Below are 21454 nucleotides of genomic sequence, written 5' to 3'. Positions count from 1 at the left end.
TAGCTGGAGATTTCAATTGCATTATAAAAGAAACTGACACAAATACTAAAACTACACGTAAGAGATCACCTTTAACAAAGTTGTTATCTGAGTTTGTTGAAACTTTTAATATAGTTGACATAAATGAGTATGCTATCCCAGATTCACTATTCTTTACACAATTTTCCCATAGACATAATACATACTCTAGAATAGATAGAGTGTACATAACAAAGGATTTAACATCTAAATTAAATAAAGTCAAGACAATTTCATGTCCATTTTTGGACCATAACACCATAACGTTTGAGATAGACATGTTTCAAGAGAAGGATATCAGTAACAAGAATACCATCTTACATAACAAATCTCAAAGATTTTAAGGAATTTTATATTAAAGAGTCACAAACATTCCTAGATATCAATCTTACAAAAGATGTATCTGAAATATATATATGGGACGCATTGAAAGCATACCTATATGGAAGAGCGGTGGGATGGTATAAAATAAACAAAAACAGTGGAATAAGGAATTAATGGAATTACAGTCAAAAGTAGATAATTTAAAGCTTGATATTCAAAATGGAAACACCAACTTAATAAAAGAACTAGAAGATACTAATAGAAATACTCAGAGACGCTACACCACAAAACAATGATCAACTTAGAAAAAATTAAACTATGTTACTATTCAATGAACCCTAAAAACCAACGAAGAATAGCAAATAGGACTAAAAAGATTATTAAAACAAATCAAATCAAGGAAATACATAATATAGAAACAAAAAAGAAAGTATCTGATTTAGAAGGAATACTAGAAGCTTTTAGGCTATTTTTTCATAAACTTAATAATCAAAATGTGAAAACAGAAACACATTCAGCATTGAAAGCTTTTCTCAAAAACAATGTTAAAGTTAGGTTATTAGAGAAGCAGGTACAACTAATAGATAAACAAATAACAATGACAGAACTTAAAGCTGAAGTAAATAAGCTAAAATTAAACAAAGCTCCACGTATAGATAATATCACCCCAGAAATGTTTAAATTAATATCAAATGAGGCTTTGCTGTTGTTATTGAATGTCTTTACATCAGTTAAAAATGGTAAAGACATTCCTCCTTCTTAGAAGTACACATTAATATCACCAATTCTGAAACAAAATAAAGATCCCAGTGAATGTTCATCATACAGACCCATTTCACTTCTTAATATAGATTATAAAATTTTTATGGCAATACATGCTGCTCAAATAAAACAATTACTACCACTTTTGATAGAGGAGGATCAAACAGGTTTTATAAAAGATAGGAACACTTATGACAACATTAAAATAATTCTTTCCTTAATTGATTATATAAATGTCACAAAAACAAAATGAATGTTATTAGCTTAGACATAAATAGCGCATTTGATTCAGTGAACTGGGATTATCTGTGGTTAGTTTTAGAAGAATATGGCTTCTCAAACAACTTCACTTTGTTAATAAAATCATTATATGAAAAATCATTGGCTTATATAAAACTGGGATCTTGTCTGTCTAAATCTATTAAAATAACTAAGGGCACAAAACAAGGCTGCCCTCTTTCTCCGTTATTGTTTGCGCTAGTCATTGAACCCTTAGCAAATAATATATGTATGGATAAAAATATTGAAGGAATACAACTAGACAACAGCCTAGAGCTTCAAATTCAACTTTTTGCTGATGATATTTTAATTACCTTAAAAAATAATAATATCGGTTTAAAAGCATTATGGGACTCAATTCAAAACTTTCAAAACTTTTCAAGTCTTAAATTAATGAGAACAAAACAAATGTATTGCTTATAAATACTAATAAAAAAGATCTAAATAAAAAATACCATAAATATATATCTACTGATAATATAATTAAATACTTGGGAATTATAATAACTAACAACCTAGATACTACAATTGAAACAAATTATAAAGAGACCTTAAATAATATTAAAAATCTAATACAAAGATGGAATAAATTCTTCTTTTCAATGGAAGAAAGGCTTTATATAATTAAAATGATCATATTTCCAAAAATTCTTTATGTCATACAAGCTTGTTCTTTGCAAACAGCTAAATCGCACCTAAAACAATTAAATGATTTAATGGTAAGATTCCTATGGTATCCAAAAAAACCAAGGATAGCTATGAAGTATCATCTAGATGATTGGGATATAGGTGGCATAGGTTTACCAGACATAGAAATATATTTGCATTCATCCATTATTAAAACAATATCATTATGGCTAAATACAAAATATACATCAAAATGGAAGCTAGTTCATGAGAGAATCTTGTTAAAATCAGGATTTGCAGTAGCAAATAAGTATACAGATTTCATACCAAACAATTTTCTATGGCTGATGAAGGAATATATGATGATACATAAGAATAAAAATATAAGTTCCAAATACATTACTTATACATTAAAAATTTTCCAAATCTTATTAATAGCAATCCTGATATTAAAGCATGGTCATTTCTTTTATATCCAGTAGCGTACACAAGGTAATATAATAACATTTAATATGGAAGTAGTCAACATGTTTAAAGAAAAGGGATTAATATATTGGCATCAATTGCTAAACTCTGGAAAACCTCTGACAATAGACCAGATTAAACAGAAATTAAATATGGAAGATAGTTCGTGGTTACATGTACAAGAATTAAGACAGTATATATTAAGCAAACAAGAAACAATGCAACCATCAATAAGACAAAATGTTCCTAACCTTATAGAACATATAATATTACTAACGAATCAACCCATTACTGGAAAGGGATACTTATCATCTATTTATAAAACAAACAAAAAAATAAAAATGCATAATAATGACAAAATATGGAATTATTATAGATCAGTTAATGGACATGTGCCAAATGACAGAGATAAAAAACTAATTCTTCTCTCTCCAAAGCAGACATCACTTTCATTACATTGGAGACTTTTTACATAGCAATTCGTACACAGATCTTATGTAACCCCTCATAAAATGGAACTTATGTTTAAGAAAAATATTAGCTGCTGGAGATGTGATTTATCAAGAAAAGCAGACTGGCAACATATGTTCTACGAACGCCTTTGATTAAACCATATTGGGATAAAATAAATTATTTTCTGCAAATGGTATTCAATGATAAATTCCAGATTTCCAAATCTATTATTTTGTTAAATGCACCTGTGCCCGACTGTGTGCCAAGAACAAAATATGTAATCTTATGGACTATCCTAACTATTGCAAGGAAGAACATTACATCAAACTGGAAATCCAAAGCTTCTCCAACTTTTAAGCAATTCATGAATATGGTATCAGCAGTATCGTAATTGGAAATGAACACTATTAAAGGAAGAACTGAAAGAACTACATCATTGTACGTAACATGGCAAAAAGTAACTGAAATACTGGAGAATAATGACTGCAGCAGATTATAATCAGGAAACAATTGTATAGAAAGTCAATTATATGTCAACAATAGACACCCTTGTAAATACTTTATTTTGGTTTTAATGTTTGATATCTGTTTAGAGGTTTTAGCCTACCTTTTTAAATAATTTGTAAATACTTCATTGTCATAAATAACCTGCATTCATGTTTTCTTGTTTTTGGAAATTAATAAAAATATTAAAAAAATAAATAAATAAAAATAAAATCATCCAAGGCTAGCTTTGAAAGAAAATTTGCCATGGACTCCAAAGATAGCCACAAGGCATTCTTTAGCTATGTCAAGAATCTAAGTGGCAATTCTCAGTTCTGCTCGGAGTTAGTGCAAAATGGCAAAAAATACACTGAACCAAATGATATAGCCAACATCCTGGCAGACAGGTTCAGTGCAAACTTCACCCCACCTCTCACCCCCAAAAGGGCCCATAACTATACCAGAAGAATATAATGCCCCTGAAATCACAGACACTCAAGTTAAAACAGCCCTCTCCAAAGCCAAAAACACAACATCAATGGGACCGGACGGTGTCCCAGGCTGCATCCTACATGAGCTCAAAGATGAACTATCCCTTCACCTTAACACACTGTTTAAAGTCAGCCTCTCCACAGGCTATGTGCCCACAGAGTAGCGCACAGCAATGGTTATTCTGCTCCACAAAGGTGGAGCCACAATGGACCCCGGAAACTATAGCCATATAAGCCTGACTAGCTTGGTCTGCAAAGCTATGAAGTGCATCATCATGGATCTCATTAACAGAGACATTGAGAACCCCCAAACACTGGACCCTACCCATTTCGGCTTTGTTAAGGGCAGATCATGCCTTCTAAACCTGGTGGACTTCTTTAAGACAGTTACCAAGGCTATAGACAAGGGAAAGGTGGTCCACACAGCCTACCTAGACCTTGCAAAGGCCTTCGACGCCATTCCCCACTCAGGTATTATAGACAAGCTCACCATCCTGAACATAAACCCCTATGTCACGAGATGGGTTGCCAATTGGCTCATGAACAGAACCCATATGGTAAGAGTTGTGGTTGCTAGGTCTGACTCTAAACTGGTTACAAGTGGCGTTCCCCAGGGCTCAGTCCTAGGACCCCTCCTGTTCAGCATATACTTCTCAGAGGTACAGGAAAGCACAGAAGGACTATGGCTGACCAAGTTTGCAGACGACTGCAAACTAGGGGTATAATTGACTCTCCGGCTGACACAGACATCCTCCAAAAGGGTCTCACTGAGATAGATACCTGGTGCTAAAACCATGGCCTCAAGCTAAATGCCAGAAAGTGCATAGCCATCCCCTTTGGAAAAAACAAAGTTCCCATAAACTATCACATAGGTGGTAGCCCCCTAAATACGGAAGACGTAATAAGGGATCTGGGGACCCAAGTAGATAGTAACCTCGCCTTTGATAATCACATTGCCAAAGTGGTTAGAAAATCCTTCTATGTGGCCCATCTAATCACAAAAGGGTTGGCATCCAGATCAAAAGAGGTCATTGGGCCCCTCTATGCATCACTCATCAGACCCATCATAGAGTACAATGCCCCATTTGGGATGTACCTTACAAGACACCTGCAACAACTGGAAAGACCATAGAAGTACCTCACCAAGAGGATGACTGGCCTCAAGCAGATGCCCTATGCAGCTTGACTGAAGAAACTCCAGCTGTACTCGGTTGCATACCACCTACTCAGAGGTGATCTCTGCCTGACATACAAGGCCATGTCCAACCCAGAATTGATGGACATGCTCCGCCTAAAGAAAACCATATCCCCTCAAGCCACACGCTCCAGGGATCTAAACCTCACCACAACAATAAATAGGATGTGCTGGAGCGAAAGATTCCTGTCCCAGAGACTTCCCATGCTCTGGAACAAGATTCCAATCTACATTAGGCAGAGCTCCTCGCTAACCCTCTTCAAGAGAAACCTTGACGAGTGGATGGGAAACAGAAAGTTTAGCCCAGGGATCACTTCAATGGATCTGCTGGACAAAGGCACAGGGAACTAATCTAAGGGGGCGGTGAAAGCCTACATATTCTGGCTAGGCTTATAAATGCCTTCGGGCAGATAGCCTAGTACCTACCTATGAACTTATGAACCTATGAACAAATGCAAAATAAATAAATAAATAAATAAATGTTCTCTGTGTCAATCTGTATGTTCCTCTGCTTGATTTACCCCTTTTCCAGTTTTTCTATACACCCATTTTCTCTCCATTTAAAGTAATAAAAATAGATACAAACACCTTTGAGGCCATTTCCAGTGACTTCCAGCCATTCTCACAGTGTTGCTTTGTAAGGCATATATGTAAACTTAGGTGTGTATCTGATATTTGCTTGCCAATTCTCATCCCTGCATTCCTGCCTGTAAATGTGAGAAATGATCTCTCAGTGCTGAGCCTGTCATTTCTACAACTAGTTTCATATTTGTTAGCAGCTTGAGCTGAGAAATTCCAGCTGGTTAATTGCTAATTACCTTTGGGCCACATCGCAGAACTCATCATCTCCACAACAGCCTCAGCACAATTGCAGTGTGCATGTTTCTAATTCCTACTTATGTCTTCTATAATGTGAAATACTGCATTTATTTTTGATATATGACACCTAGTTCTATCATTTCAGATTTCTGAAATTGAGCCCAAATTTATTAGATTGCATATGAATACCGATTTGGGAAAACTGAGGTCTACTTCTTTACAGATTGTTTTGTTTCCTGTTATAGTTATAGAATACTTGATTGTCTTGATTTGATCTAGGCTTATTTTTGTGGTATTCTCTGATAACATAATGTTTATGACAAGTGTCTAAAATTCAGTTAACCTAGATTTATTCATGAAGTTGAAGTGCTTTTAGAAAACAATATAACTCTGCATGATATTATATATTGTTTATTGTAGTTCTTCTTTAGGGATTTATTTTTTAAACTTTTCCCTCAGTTTGATTTGAGTAAGGATATGTTCTAGAATACTATAAGAAAAACATGCTTTGCATCCTTTGTAGTTCTATCACATACACTGAAAAGTGTTTTATATTTTGTTTTGCAAACAGTCTTGATTATTCCATTGTAGTTTTCATTTGAAAATTTCTAAGAAGGTGGGTTTTGTGTTAATGACACAGAGTTCGCTTCCTTTGTTAAAAATAACAGCATCATGGGAGAAGCTATTAGGGATGGGATAATGACAGGTGAAAAGCATAATAAGTTCATAGGTGTGTTCATAGGTCCATAGGTGTGCACTAGGCTAATGGACCTGGAGGCTTTACAAGCCTAGCCCATAGGATTACCCTGGCACAGTGCCACCCAACCTTAGTTCCCAGTCCTTCTGTCGAGTAGAGCCACTGGAGTGTTTCCCAGGGTGAATTTTTTATTTCCCATCCACTGATCAATATTTCTCTTGAAGAGGGCCAGTGAGGTGCTATTCCATAGCATGGGCAGTCTCTGGGTTATGAACCTGTCCCTCCAGCATGTTCTGTTGATTGTGGTAATGAGGTTGAGATATCTGGAGTGTGTGGTGTGGAGTGATTGGGCTTTCTTTATATGTAGCATTTTTAACAGAGCTAGGTCAGACATGGCTTTATAAGTCAAGAAGAGATCACCTTTAAGTAGGCGATATGAGACAGAGAATAGTTGGAATTTTTTGAGGCTGTCCATATAGGACAAGTGTTAATGGCCTAGGATCCTCTTTGTGAGGTACATTTGCAGCCTCTCCAGTTGTTGCAGGTATCTAGTGATGTACATGCCAAATGGGACATTGTACTCAATGATTGGCCTAATGAGGGAAGAGTAGTGGGAGACAATGACCTCTTTCTTCCTGAATGCAAAACCCTTAGTAATGAGATGTGCCACATAGAAGGACTTTCTGACCACAGTGGCAATGTGGTGGTCAAAAGAGAGGTTGCTGTCAACCTGTGTTCCAGGAGCTCTTATAACACCTTCTGTGTTCAGTGGACTACCATCGATGTGCTAATCCATGGGTACTGGGTTTTTCCCAAAGGGGATGATGACACACTTTTTTGCATTGAGCTTAAGGACATGGTTCTGACACCAGGCATTGATCTCAGTGAAGCCTTTATGTAGGATGTCAGCATCACTTGGGGAGTTAATAATAGCTCCCAACTTGCAATAGTCTGTGAACTTTGTCAGCCACAGTCCCTTCGTGTTGGCCTGGACTTCAGAGACATAGATACCAAACAGGAGAGGACCCAGGAATGAACCCTGTGGGACTCCACTTGTGATTGGTCGGCAGTCTGACTTGTAATCAGCTACTTTCACACTGTGGGTTCTATCTGTGCGCCAGTTTGCAACCCATCTAGTGATATAGGGGTTGATGCCTAGCTTAGTGAGTATTTCTATGATTCCTGAGTGGGGAATGGTATCAAAGGCCTTGGCCAGATAAAGGTAGGCTGTATGAACCACATTGCATTCATCCACAGCTGTGGTGACTGACTCAAAGAAGTCAACCAGGTTGAACAGGTATGATCTACCCTTCACAAAACCAAACTGTGTGGGATCCAGAGTTTGGAGATTCCCTATATCCTTATTTATTAGGTTCATGATGATGCGTTCCATAGCTTTGCATATCAAACTCATCAGGCTAATAGGGTGATAGTTCCCAGGGTCTGTAGTTGCTCCTCCTTTGTGGAGAGGGATGACTGTAGCAGTGTGCCATTTGGTAAGGACAAAGTCTGAGGTGAGGCTGTGACTGAATAGGGCACACAGGTGAGGTGCCAATTCACTCTGTAGTTCATGTAGAACACAGCCAGTATAGAACACAGCCAGGGATATTGTCAGGTCCCATAGAAGCTGAATTATTGGCCTTGGACAGTGCTGTTTTAACCTGTGCAGCAGTAAAACTGGGTGCCTGGCAATCTACTAGTATTGTGATTGGTCCTTGTGGGGGGATTAAAGTTGGCACTGAATCTGTCGGCAAGTATATTGGCAATATCTGTTGGCTCAGTATAGGAGGTACCATTGTGCGGTGGCTCAGAGCAAATCTGGGTATTGCTGTGGAGAATCTTTACATAACTATAGAAGGCCTTGTGGTTGTCATTACTGTCTGCTGCAATGCTGTTTTCTTATAGCTAGCTTTAGGGGATTTGATGAGGGATGTCAACTTTTTGTTGAGGCTGATAAGGGAGTTTTTCCAGTCTTGGGACTTCACCTTATTCCACATCAGTTTCCTCCTTCTGTTGTAGAGCTTGTTTATGACAGGGTACCACCAGATTGGCATCCTTTTTTTGGAGGAGAGTGTTTTGGTTCTATTGGGTATGTCGAGATCAATGAATTTGTGTACGTGTTCCTACAGTGCATTGGTGTACGACACAGTGGTCATGCATCTACTTTTGCATGGGTGCAGTGAACTTAGCCACATATGTTTTTAGGAGCCCATAGTTAGCTTTGGGGAAGTTTTTCATGGTGGTTACCTTTGTGGGGGGAGGGGGGATGTGTATTTCCAAGGTGATTAGTTTGTGGTCGGATCTAACCAGGGAAGAGTTGACTATTGGTATAGAGCAACAGTCGCCCATGTTAGTAATGACCGGGTCAAGGATGTTGCTACCTCTAGTGGGGATAAGAACGAGTTGGTCCAGGGAACTGGAATTAATGAATTCCAGGAAAAGTTGGGCAAGTCCATTGGTACATGAATAGTTTTCCCAGTTAATGAAGGAGTAGTTGAAGTTGCCCAGTATGAGAGTGTTAGGTTGGACCCTAATATTCTCCAGGGTGCTTAGGAATGTGGAGTGTGAGTGGGACATGGTTGGGGACCTATAGCAGGCTATGACCTGAATTGCTGTCTTACCCAATGTTAGCTGCACCTGAAGCATCTCTGATGTGTTATGTTGGGCAACCAGTCTGGAGGTGTGCAAATACTTTATGAATATGGAAACATCACCATCTTTGGAGCTTCGGTCCAGGTTCTGGTAGTGCACGGGTGCTTTCTGCTGCCTTGAACCAGATCTCTGTTACAGCACAAATGTCAATGTTCTACATTTTAAGGAGTGCTTCAAGCAATTGCATTTTGAGAATTAGACTTCTAGTGCTGAGCAGCATGACCCTCAGAGAGTCATGCTGACCTAAAGTTTGTTAATACTGCGGAGTGTATGGAGGATTGTGTTTTGCTTTGATATCTGGACCACAGTGATTATGCTTTGATATCCAAAAAAAGACAAATCAGTAAAGAGCTTCTATAATGTGAGATCCAATTTCCACAAATGTTAAGCAACCCCTGCTTCAGCTGTTAAGACTGGGTATCATGCTAAGCAGTTAAATCTGCCAGAAATGTCCAGCAAACAACAGTGGCAGAGTAAGAAACAAATTTGTTTCTGCCATCTGTATATACCAGTAATGTGTCTCTGACTCAGGGCTGGTGTTAGCATTTTGGGGGCCTACAGCAAATGGCAAGTTGGGGGCACCCAGACAATTTAGTCTAAGTATCACCCTGTCATTGCCACCTGTCCTAAGTAACATTATACCTCATGCTGCAGTTTTTTATGAGTAGTATGCACAAACCGTACTGCAGCTATAATGCATTTAAATTTCACATGCTTGTACCACACTAGGTTGGTACCTCTCACAAGGGGACATTCACAGTTACTAGCATTTAGTTGCAACAGTAGCAACTCTATGTACAGGATTGGACTTCTGTGGAATGATGCCTAGGCACTGCTTACTGTTTCACTCCACGCACACACAAACACACATACACACACACACACACACACACACACACACACACACACACACACACACACACACACCACACCTCTCAACTGTCCAGATTTTTGCAGAATGTCCAGATTATTGACTCATATTTTTGATGTATTCCTCATAAAATGTGTGGTTTTCTGACAATTCACTAGGGTGATCTGAGGACTGAAGTCACCAAATAATGGCATACATTTTAGTTTCAGACTTCAAATCCTTAATAAAATCTACATTAACACAAACCATGTTACTCTAGCAACTTTCTAAGTTTATAGGAGAAATATATAAAATTTGTCCCTACTTTTGGGCCTTTGTCCCCCCATGTTGTCAGAATTGTCCAGATTTCTTGCACTAAGAGGTTGAGAGGTATGACACACACACACACACACACACACACACACACACACACACACACACACACACACACACACACACACACACACACACACACACAATGTATACATAGCATGCCTCTTCATTTCTCATCCCTACCCCACATAGGCAGCCTTCTATACAAGTGCCTGATGTACAACTGTAAGGAAAGTAAAAACAAATGATTACAGTAATGTATTCCACTTTGTTTCTCGTAGGGTACACTGCTCCTACACCAGCTATAGTAGCCTTCTTTGTACATATCTGAGGTCTGTGAGAAAAGTAAAAGAAACAATGACCACACTGTCACTAGCCCAAACACAAGTAATAATAATCTGCACACTTCTAAGGTTTGATTGTCATGAAAAGTAATGACCACACAATTCCCTGCCTGCCATACAAAACCTACAGCAACCTCAGATGGGATGGTTTTAGAATGTTTGGTTAACAGCAGACTCCACCACTAAGTGCATATCAAAATCCATTTATACAGTCTGAGATGTGAGTACCACCAGACATCTTGAAGTTTTAAGAGTCTGAATGTTCTGTGATGTATTTTATGCGTTACTTTTGAAATATAATTATTTGTTAACTACATTTTTTTCTGCTACTCATAAGAGGTCTATATGCACCCAAGATTATTGTGTGTCTGCACAGGTAAAAATCTACATACACACACTCACACTATACATGTTCACTTTCAGGAAAAATATATGAATTATATTTCACCTGCTGCATCCTCCAAAGGTGCTGGGGTTAATCAGAGCACAAGGACAGATGCACACACAGATAGGGAGGGTTTGCAGGCTCCATAAAAAAAAATAAATAAACACATCGCCAAGTGCTCAGCAGGGCAAAATAGTGAAATGGCAGTGCTACTCACTGTGCCTCAGTGTCAATAAACAGTTGCTTTCACCTTTCACACATTCTCTTCCTGTCAAAACATGAAATATAGCTACTTATCATGTGCAGTCTCTGTGTTTGTGAGGATAAGTGAAACAAAATATGGCCAGCTTGTTAGTTTTAAATTCAATGCAACCAGGGACGTCCACACATGCACACTATACAACAGGAACCCTCCCAGATGACCTTAGTGACCACTCTCTCATATATATTATTAGACATAAAACAACCTTAAATATCCCCTCTTCAGTCAGAACCATCCGCAGCAAAAAACACCTTGACCATGAACTGTTTCTAACCGAACTTAAACAATGTAACTGGTCTCCCCTTAAGTCTCTCCCTATAGATGAAGCGGTTAATTACTTTAATACCATCTTCCTAGCAATCCTAGACCAACATGCCCCAATCCATTCCATAAGAATGAAAAATAAACCAGCTCCATGGCTCTCAAATCATACTAGGAAACTAATCCTCAATAGAAACAAATCTTGGGCTAAATGGTGGTCCACAAAGGACACAACTGATCACCAAACCTTTAAACAACAAAGAAATATTACAAAAAAAGCTATCCTACAGGACAAAAAGAACTTTGATATACAACTACAACAAACATCCCTTCATCAACCACATAAATTCTGGTCTACTATTAACACACTACTATCCCCAGGCAGAGTGGAATCACCTAACCCACTAGGCTCCAACCCAGACTGTCCAATGCAAACAGCTAATGCCTTCAATTCTTTCTTCACCACTACTATACTAAAACTAGCAAATCAGCAAAACCCAGACATATCTAACTTGCCCAGTCCAAGCTCTACTCCTCCCCCTTTTCACCTTGAACCTATACCCACCTCCTATATCTCTTCCCTACTTCAAAAACTAAAACCTAATACCCCCTCAGCTGACCAACTACCAGCAGAATACCTCAAAATAGGAGCCAAAGCCATTGCCTACCCAATCTCCATATTAATCAACAGAACCTTAAAAGAAGGTCTAATCCCATCAATCTGGAAAATCTCATACATTATTCCTCTTCACAAAGGTGGTGACTCTACTGAGTTCTCTAACTTTCGTCCCATAGCTCTACTCTCCCCACTTGCTAAAATCATGGAGAAATGTATCCATAAACAACTTATAACCCACCTACTCTGCCATCAGCTCCTAGCTAACTGTCAACACGGTTTTCGGCCATTTCATAGTACCACCACAGCCTTATTATCCTTTACTAACTGTATCAACAAAAATCGTAACAATAATACTTTATTCTCTGCTTTCTTTGTAGACCTATCTAAAGCCTTCGACATGGTTAATCATCAACTTCTCCTCCACCTACTGAAGTCCCTCTCCTTCGACTATTCTGCCATGAACTGGTTCACATCCTATCTGGATAACCGAAAACAAGCTGTTCTCTGGCAAAACCATCTTTCTGACCTTCTTCCTACCTCTCTAGGTGTCCCACAAGGCTCAATTTTAGGTCCACTACTGTTTTCCATTTTCATAAATGACCTTCACCTCTCTATTCCACAGTCTACCTGTATTCAATATGCTGATGACTCCACTATCATTTGTTCTGCCTCATCACAAACTGATCTTCATTCTCACACACAAAAAGCCTTCTCTACTATTGAAAAATGGTTCTCTAACCACTGTCTTCTTCTTAACCCTAAAAAAACCAAACTACTGCTCTTTACCCCATCTCATCTATCTCCCCCACTCCGTTTCACACTTACATCCGACGATGGCACCGTTATCTTACCTGACCCCACCACCAAACTCCTTGGAATTACTATTGACAATCAACTAAAGTTTGACACTCACATAAATTCTACAATTAAATCTACTAACAAAAAACTTGGATCCCTTTATCACATTAAACCTTTCCTGACACCAGTAGCCAGAGCCACAATAGCTAGAACTCATTTAATCTCTACCCTGTTATATGCTTCCCCCATATATACCAATCTTTCTAAAAATAATCTTAACAATCTTACTAGATCATACAATAATATTGCTAGATTTGCTACCAACTCTCCTTACAGGACCCACCATTGTCAGAATCTAAAACAGCTAAGATGGCTTGAATAACCGCTACTACTACAATTTAACCAACTTATAATCGCCCACAAAGCCCTACACCAACCCAATAACACCCCAATTCTCTTTACCTTTATAAGACCTTATAATAATTTGAAGAATCTGCGCTCTGCCAACAAAATGTTGATACACACTTCCTTCTCTAATAACTTAGCAGGTGATTCCTTATTCTCAAACTCAGTTGGTAAAATATGGAATCAATTACCAAATGACCTCACTACCCTTACTTCTCTCCCACTATTTAAAACTAACCTAAAACTTTTCCTCTCCAATCACTGGTTATGCTCTTGTAATAACCCTGACTAACCGTTTGTTGTTTTTTTTTCTCTAACTACCTGTCACCAATCAAAATATTATTCTCTACCATAAATCTCTACTTCTAACCATTCCTTATAACTACCCCTCCTCCTTCTTCTTTGCACTCTCCCCCCTGACTATATAAATCTCTACTTCTAACCATTCCTTATAACTACCCCTCCTCCTTCTTCTTTGCACTCTCCCCCTGAGTATATAAATCTCTACTTCTAACCATTCCTTATAACTAACCCTCCTCCTTCTTCTTTGCACTCTACACCTGAGTATATAAATCTCTACTTCTAACCATTCCTTATAACTACCCCTCCTCCTTCTTCTTTGCACTCTCCCCTGAGTATATAAATCTCTACTTCTAACCATTCCTTATAACTAACCCTCCTCCTTCTTCTTTGCACTCTCCCCTGAGTATATAAATCTCTACTTCTAACCATTCCTTATAACTACCCTCCTCCTTCTTCTTTGCACTCTCCCCTGAGTATATAAATCTCTACTTCTAACCATTCCTTATAACTAACCCTCCTCCTTCTTCTTTGCACTCTCCCCCTGAGTATATAAATCTCTACTTCTAACCATTCCTTATAACTAACCCTCCTCCTTCTTCTTTGCACTCTCCATCTTGAGTATATAAATCTCCACTTCTAACCATTCTTTATAACTACCCTCCTCCTTCTTCTTTGCACTCTCCTCCCTGAGTATATAAATCTCTACTTCTAACCATTCCTTATAACTAACCCTCCTCCTTCTTCTTTGCACTCTCCCCCCTGAGTATATAAATCTCTACTTCTAACCATTCCTTATAACTACCCTGCTCCTTGTTCTTTGCACTCTCCACCTGAGTATATAAATCTCTACTTCTAACCATTCCTTATAACTAACCCTCCTCCTTCTTCTTTGCACTCTCCCCCCTGAGTATATAAATCTCTACTTCTAACCATTCCTTATAACTAACCCTCCTCCTTCTTCTTTGCACTCTCCCCCCTGAGTATATAAATCTCTACTTCTAACCATTCCTTATAACTACCCCTCCTCCTTCTTCTTTGCACTCTCCTCCCTGAGTATTACTTCTTATCTGTAACTCTATTAGCCATTTTTTTCTCTCTTATTCTAATTTTTGGTAACTGCAGAGGTATTACGCCATACTAATATTATTGCCAAACTTTTTCCTTGCAATGTTCAAAATGTTGTTTTAAAATGTCTATTCTATAAATGTAAAATCTAAATGTTATTGAATGCTTTTGTATGTCTCTATGATGCTGTATAACTGGAGCTTTTCTCCCCGGGCCTCCACTGAAAATGGACATGTATCCAGTTGGACTAGCCCAGTAAACAAATGTAAAATAAAAAAAAAATAAAATAAAATGGCAATGCTAATAATGTTTGTGCTAGAAAGTGAAAGAAATTATAGCCAGCTTGTTTCTCTTACACTGCAACACACACACACACACACACACACACACACACACACACACACACACACACACACACACACACACACAAGCCATAGCAATACTAGTTTTGCACTTTTTCAGCAAACAGCAATACATTGTACAGCACTAGAGCACTAGTACTGCCAAACTAGATTAGTAACTGTTGTTTAGCAGACATAAAACAGCAGCAGGAGTAAGTCACTTTTATTTACCTCACTGCAAACCTGAACTCACAGATTGTCCCCTCATAAAAAAATGGATTTGCTGGTAAATCATTTAGGAGTACAGTCAATAAATGCAGACATTAGAGTTTCATACATCTTATTATCAAAAAAATACCTGTCGATGTAAAATGTGTTATTGTATTCACTTTTTAAATGAATTAGAGTACAGTAATATTTAAAATGTGTTCCCTATTTTGGGCCTTTATTTGGCTCTTAATTTTGGCTTTGCCTAGAATTCTTGAAGTTTAAAATTATAGTATGTGGTCTTCTGCCAACAGTTATAAATCTCTCTGTAAAAAAGAACATCCTTGAAGATCAGAAGCATCAGCGCTTCGTAAAATACAAGTTATGCACCGAGATCAGTCATTCTGGGCTATTGATCTCAAGTCCTTTCATTGCTCATGTTCATTCACTGTATCACAACCTTATTTCAGATAAAGAACATAATCTGAAAATGAATACTTTTTTCCTCCTCATTTTTCCCCATCCAGCAGCAGCTTTTGCGGGGGTCCCCACATAATCAAGGGTAATTAAAGGGGGACCCTTTATGCATGGGTATTACAGGTGTCTTAAGCTGGCTATGATGCTGGTTTTAGTGTAGAGAACGTCTACCAGCAAGATTTAATCAAGTCATAGGCACTATGTCAGTGGTAAAACAGTTAATGAACTTGCAAAGCCATTTTACTCAGCAAAACACTATTATTATAACCAGAGATATCTCTGAATTCTAAAGGAAATATAAATAAGAGTTATTATTACATTATTGCCCATCAGGTTTATTAAGTACACAAGATTGTTGCACTAGCTTTTGTTGGTTTGACAAATTTAATACAAAATATCAAAATAAGATAATTTGTTGTGGTGCTCTCTTATCTGACCTTTAACCTACCATTTTATTTCCTCTCGATTAATCTAACCTCTTATTCCCCTCCCTTTGTCCATCAATCATCACTATACTTTCTCCTAACCTTTGTTGCTCCTCTTGCTTCTTCCCTAACCTTACCCCACACTATACTCTTTAACACGGCTCCCACCACCTGTTTATACTTCTCTGTAATTCCTCTCCTCTCCTTTCCTGTCTGAACCCTGTTCTACATGACCTAAAAAATAAGCTCACTATTATAACAATACTCATTTAACTAGCTAGTAGAATATTTCCAACTGTACCATATAATTATAAAGTATGCAAGGTTGTTTTAAATACTCTATGTAAAAATATTTGTTGTGTCCATTAATGTGAATTTCTTGGTATATACAAAATGTCCAGTATTGGTGTGTAACAATGTAATGTAATCAGTGTAATTAGTGTAATATGCTAATTGTCCCTAGAGCTTTTCTCCCCAGTCCTCTGCTGAAAATGGGCACCTATCCAGTCTGAATTTCCTGGTAAACAAATGTGAAATAAATAAAGAAATTATATATAAATATATATATATATATATATATATATATATATATATATATAGATATGTGTGTGTGTATTATATATATATATATATATATATATATATATATATATATATATAAACAAATCTGCATCACCCCAAATACAAGTAACAATATACTCATATACATGTCCAGGTGTTATATGTAAAAACCCATGATCAGAGCTATCCCCCTGCATTCATTCTTTGTGCATTAAGTAATTTTGTACTTGGTTACAGAGCAAGAGATGATTTCTGTCTGTTCATATCCTTTAAGTTAAGTAGTGTGACACACTGTCTGTCTTTAAAAAGGAACCGGTCATCTGGATGATTATTCATTAATGCACTGCTGGTATGGCTGACCTGGTCTTCCTTGAAATGGGACGTGAGGCCAAAGGGTTGGTACTGGGAAGGTGGTAATGGTCATATAGCTCAACTGCCTTGTAATGCCTATGATCTCAGTCACTTGTACTATCATCTTCACATCTTCAGGGCAGTCAAGGGTCTTAGGGGTACACCCTGCCCATCAAATAGGTATAAAGAAAAGTATTGCTGGAGTAGTATCCATATAAAGGTTTTGTGTTGAGGAGCATTAGCTAAGCCATTTAGCTCTTCCATCATCATCATCATCATCATCTTCTGTCTGCTCTTTTTTGCAGCTTAATTTCAGACAGTTTCTCGTGTGATCTTCCAAATTATACTGATTAGAGAAGACAATAATACTACTGATCCTTAATCAGATTGATCAGTAGCTATACACAAGGACTCTCCCAAGTTCTAGTAGTTCTTCAATTGCTTTTATGAGGTTTTGACATATGTGCTTATTTTTATAGGACAGCAAAACACCATTATGATAACTCCAAAAGATTTTGTTTCTTTTTTACCAGAGAACTGGTACATTGGGGAAATTTCTGCATGTGCCCATTACCACCAAATATCAGCCAGATATTGTTTTTTAGTCTCCATAGTCAATGGAGTAATCATGAACAAATATGACACATGATAAAACCCATAATATTAACTGATGTTTTGCTGATGCTTGCGTTACTTTAGTGTCTAATTTTGTGGTGTGGATGGACAAATCACCAGCTACTTTCTACCTATCAACTTCTCATCCTATATGGCTTCTAAAGAGTTTGTTTTCCTTCTAAAGTTATGATAATATGTGCTATAAGCACCTAACCTGTCATTTCTTTGACTAGGCATACAGCTGCAAATTTGGACGTCCAGCCCTTCCCATGTTCCCATGCTGTAGGCATTTTGTGCAACTCTGCTTTTAGTCTGGCTCTCTCTATTATCTCAATGACCTCAAGGAACTTCCTTTGCAACATTGGATGTGTCTTTCTATGGGGGCTAGAGCCAATGATCAGATAAGATACAGTAATAAAGGAAAAGAAGCCATCTTGTTTCCTGAAATTCTCTGTTACTTGCAGAAGTGCTACTTCCAATGGTGATTTTCTCCTCCATAATTATCTAAAGCATCATTAACATATGTTTAGACTGTTTCCTGATGGCAATGTGCCAGCCTCATGCCCAAACAATTAAGGGTACTACTTCCATGTATGAATGTCAACCCCTTCCTTGTCTACTTTGAGGCCATTTAGCTAATTGGTAGAAGTTCAGTTTTATCTTCATTAACAGCGAAGCTTGAATTTTTTCCATGACCATAAAGACCTAGATTTGGATATCAAATCATTCACCTGGCCTAACAAGAAAATGCACCAGCTCTTCCACAAACAAATGCATCCCTAATGCAAATTATTATGTGAGAGATATCATGCCTCACTGCAATAGCTTGCATCATCGTGGGGAGTAACAGGCAACAATTTGCTGCAGTTTAAACCACTGTGGATACCTCCTGATATAAACTCTCTAATATCTTAACTAGCTGATCTGGAAACTGGTATTCAGGCAAAAATGAAAGCTGGTAATCCCAGTATAAATGGTCAAATGCTGCTGTCAAATGCACATTCCCTCTTCACAATCTCACCCAGGTTTATGTGGATGGTTTGATGCAATGTTGTATGCAGTTTTTTGCCTAGAACCTTTTAACCACTTACCCCAAAAACTATACTCATCTTAATGACATATTTCTTTTTATGCATCTTGAAATAGTTATGCTATACTCCTGATTATTGTCACTGTATAACATTGTATTGCTACTTAATGCCTTGTAATAATCCTGTAACATTGCTGTTTAATGCTAATTTATAATGATAATTGTATAATATGTTGGAGCTTTTCTCCCCGGGCCTCCGCTGAAAAAGGGCTCTTCAGCTCAGTTGGACAATCCCAGTCAACAAATGTAAAATAAATAAAATAAATAAACTGTATGTGATCTTTTTGCCTGGAGCATCATGAAGATTGTTCACTCACAAAGGGCTATGTCTTATTATGGTAGCACAATCAGTGTGTGCTTATCTGACTTGAAAATCACCATATTTAATATATGACTACAAGGCATAATGAAACTAGAATTGTCTCATTAACTTCTACTGACCTCTAAGAAATGGGTGCCTGCTGATTTTCTGAGCTCTGCCTTCTTCAGAAGAGCGAGACTGTAAAAGTGTAGGGGGGTGTTTACTCATTTTAAGGTTGGTGGAGATCAGATTATTCCCTTTAATTTAAAGTACAGAAATTTCACAGTTAGCGTATATAAATAGTAGGTCTATAGAAAGTGAAAATATTTTAAAGCCTTTACAGTGAGTTTCAAGCTTCGCTGTTGATGAAGATAAAACAGAGCTCCTATCAATTAGCAACATGGCCTCAAAGTAAACAATCTATAACTGAATCCACATTTTAATATTTAGAGCTGTGGGACCTGAAATTATGGTTTTTGCTTTCTGATATGAAGCCCTAAGAAACCCCTCTTCAGGATATCAGTTCTTTCCATTTGGATGGTCTGTGGCTTGGTGAAGACTGCCCAGGAATACCAAAAACATATATCTCTTTGGACTTGTTTTAGTCTCCTACTGCTCTGAGTCCTTCATCTGGTCATTTGCACCACTGAATGAAGAATATGCAGATTTTTATGCAGAGTGGTCCGTGCGGTCTTGGTTTTTTATGCAGAGTGCTCAGTGTGGTCTCGTTGCTTTTTTATGCTGAGTATTCTGAGGGGTCTTGTTACTTTTGCTGAGGTTATTGTGAGCTGTGTAGAGGTCTGTTAAATGCACAGGTCATGAAAAGGCCAGTCCACTGATTCTAAAGTTAAGACTAAGATCACTTTTCAGATAAAGCATTCTTTTCACTATAACTCTCGGTCCTTGTATTTTTTTTTTCATACTGCTGATAATATTCATATTTTGAAAGCGAACTTAAGCTGATATTCTGCACAGTGTGGCTTTTCCTCCTACTTCATACTTACTTCATTTTTCAAAACACATTTTCAAAATGTGTATAAAAACTCAGATAAACTTGTACTCTTTGAATGTACTTAGGTGGGCTGTAGGATCTCCAGTACCAGGTGTGCATCCTTAAAGTTCAAGAACTGGGTTAACTATGTGTTTTATAAAAAGCTACATACAGGTCTTACTTTGATTAAACTTTGTCAGTGATTTGCAGGTGGCTTACATGTTGCTATGAATACCAATATGGTATATTAACTCCAGCTGCAGCCATTCTCTGCAACTGAAGAACCTGTCTCATTATATACTATCAAGACAAGGAATTCTCATTATGAATGCACAGATGTGATATATTTTTGATGTCATTGAGCTTCATTAGATGGCAAGGAATATAAATGCTTTAAAATGAGCACTTGTATAAACTAGCAGTCTTCTTTATCATTAATTTGACATATTAACAAGTGGAATAAGAGTAACCAAAGATTACTAAATGAGTAAGCTTAACGTATGGCAGCTTTCTTGTGCTGTGACTGGCACAGTTCGCTCCAGTGCAATATTTAAGTAGCTGATTAAAATATTCTGAATGCTAAGGGTCATCAAATAACTTTTTGTCCCACTGCCTCTATTCATTGCTTGATGTATTTTGGCAGGAAGAAAATATTTTACTTGAAGATGTCCATGTGAGCACTGCCGATTCCTGAAAATACAGAAAATTACAATTTGGTGGTGCTATAGGCTCTCTATTTCTGCATCACAGGGACTGTTGTAACTTCATGCTTAGAGGTAAATGAAACAAGGCCTGTTTTTTAGAACATAACTCAGACATCTCTGTAATTGGTAGTGGCAGTGGACATGGTGAGTGGGAGTGGGACTAAATCTAAGATTTTTTTGAAGCTTACGTTTGTCACCTTTTAAGCTATTAGTCTATGGACTATTACTTATTGTTCATGCATCATGGTAAGTTTCTTCCTTGAAGAAATCGAAACTAAAGATTAAAACTTCACAAGTTTATAAATAGTAACATGAAAGAAATTCAACTAAGGCAGAAACAAACAGTAATGTGTAGAGTTTTAATGATCTGGTTCCAACAAGGAGCAGTACTGATGTTGAAACTCTGGATCTAAAGAGAGAGATGAATGTGATGTACAACTCTGATGGCAATGCCTGTTATCTCTGCAACAGCAATTTCTAAAATAAGTGATATTGGTATCA

This window comes from Protopterus annectens, chromosome 5.part0, assembly GCF_019279795.1.
Source record: "Protopterus annectens isolate FY-2018-M chromosome 5.part0, PAN1.0, whole genome shotgun sequence".
Taxonomy (NCBI): Eukaryota; Metazoa; Chordata; order Ceratodontiformes; family Protopteridae; genus Protopterus; species Protopterus annectens.
The sequence above is the reverse complement of the archived record's forward strand: the minus strand, read 5'-3'. Positions refer to the sequence as shown.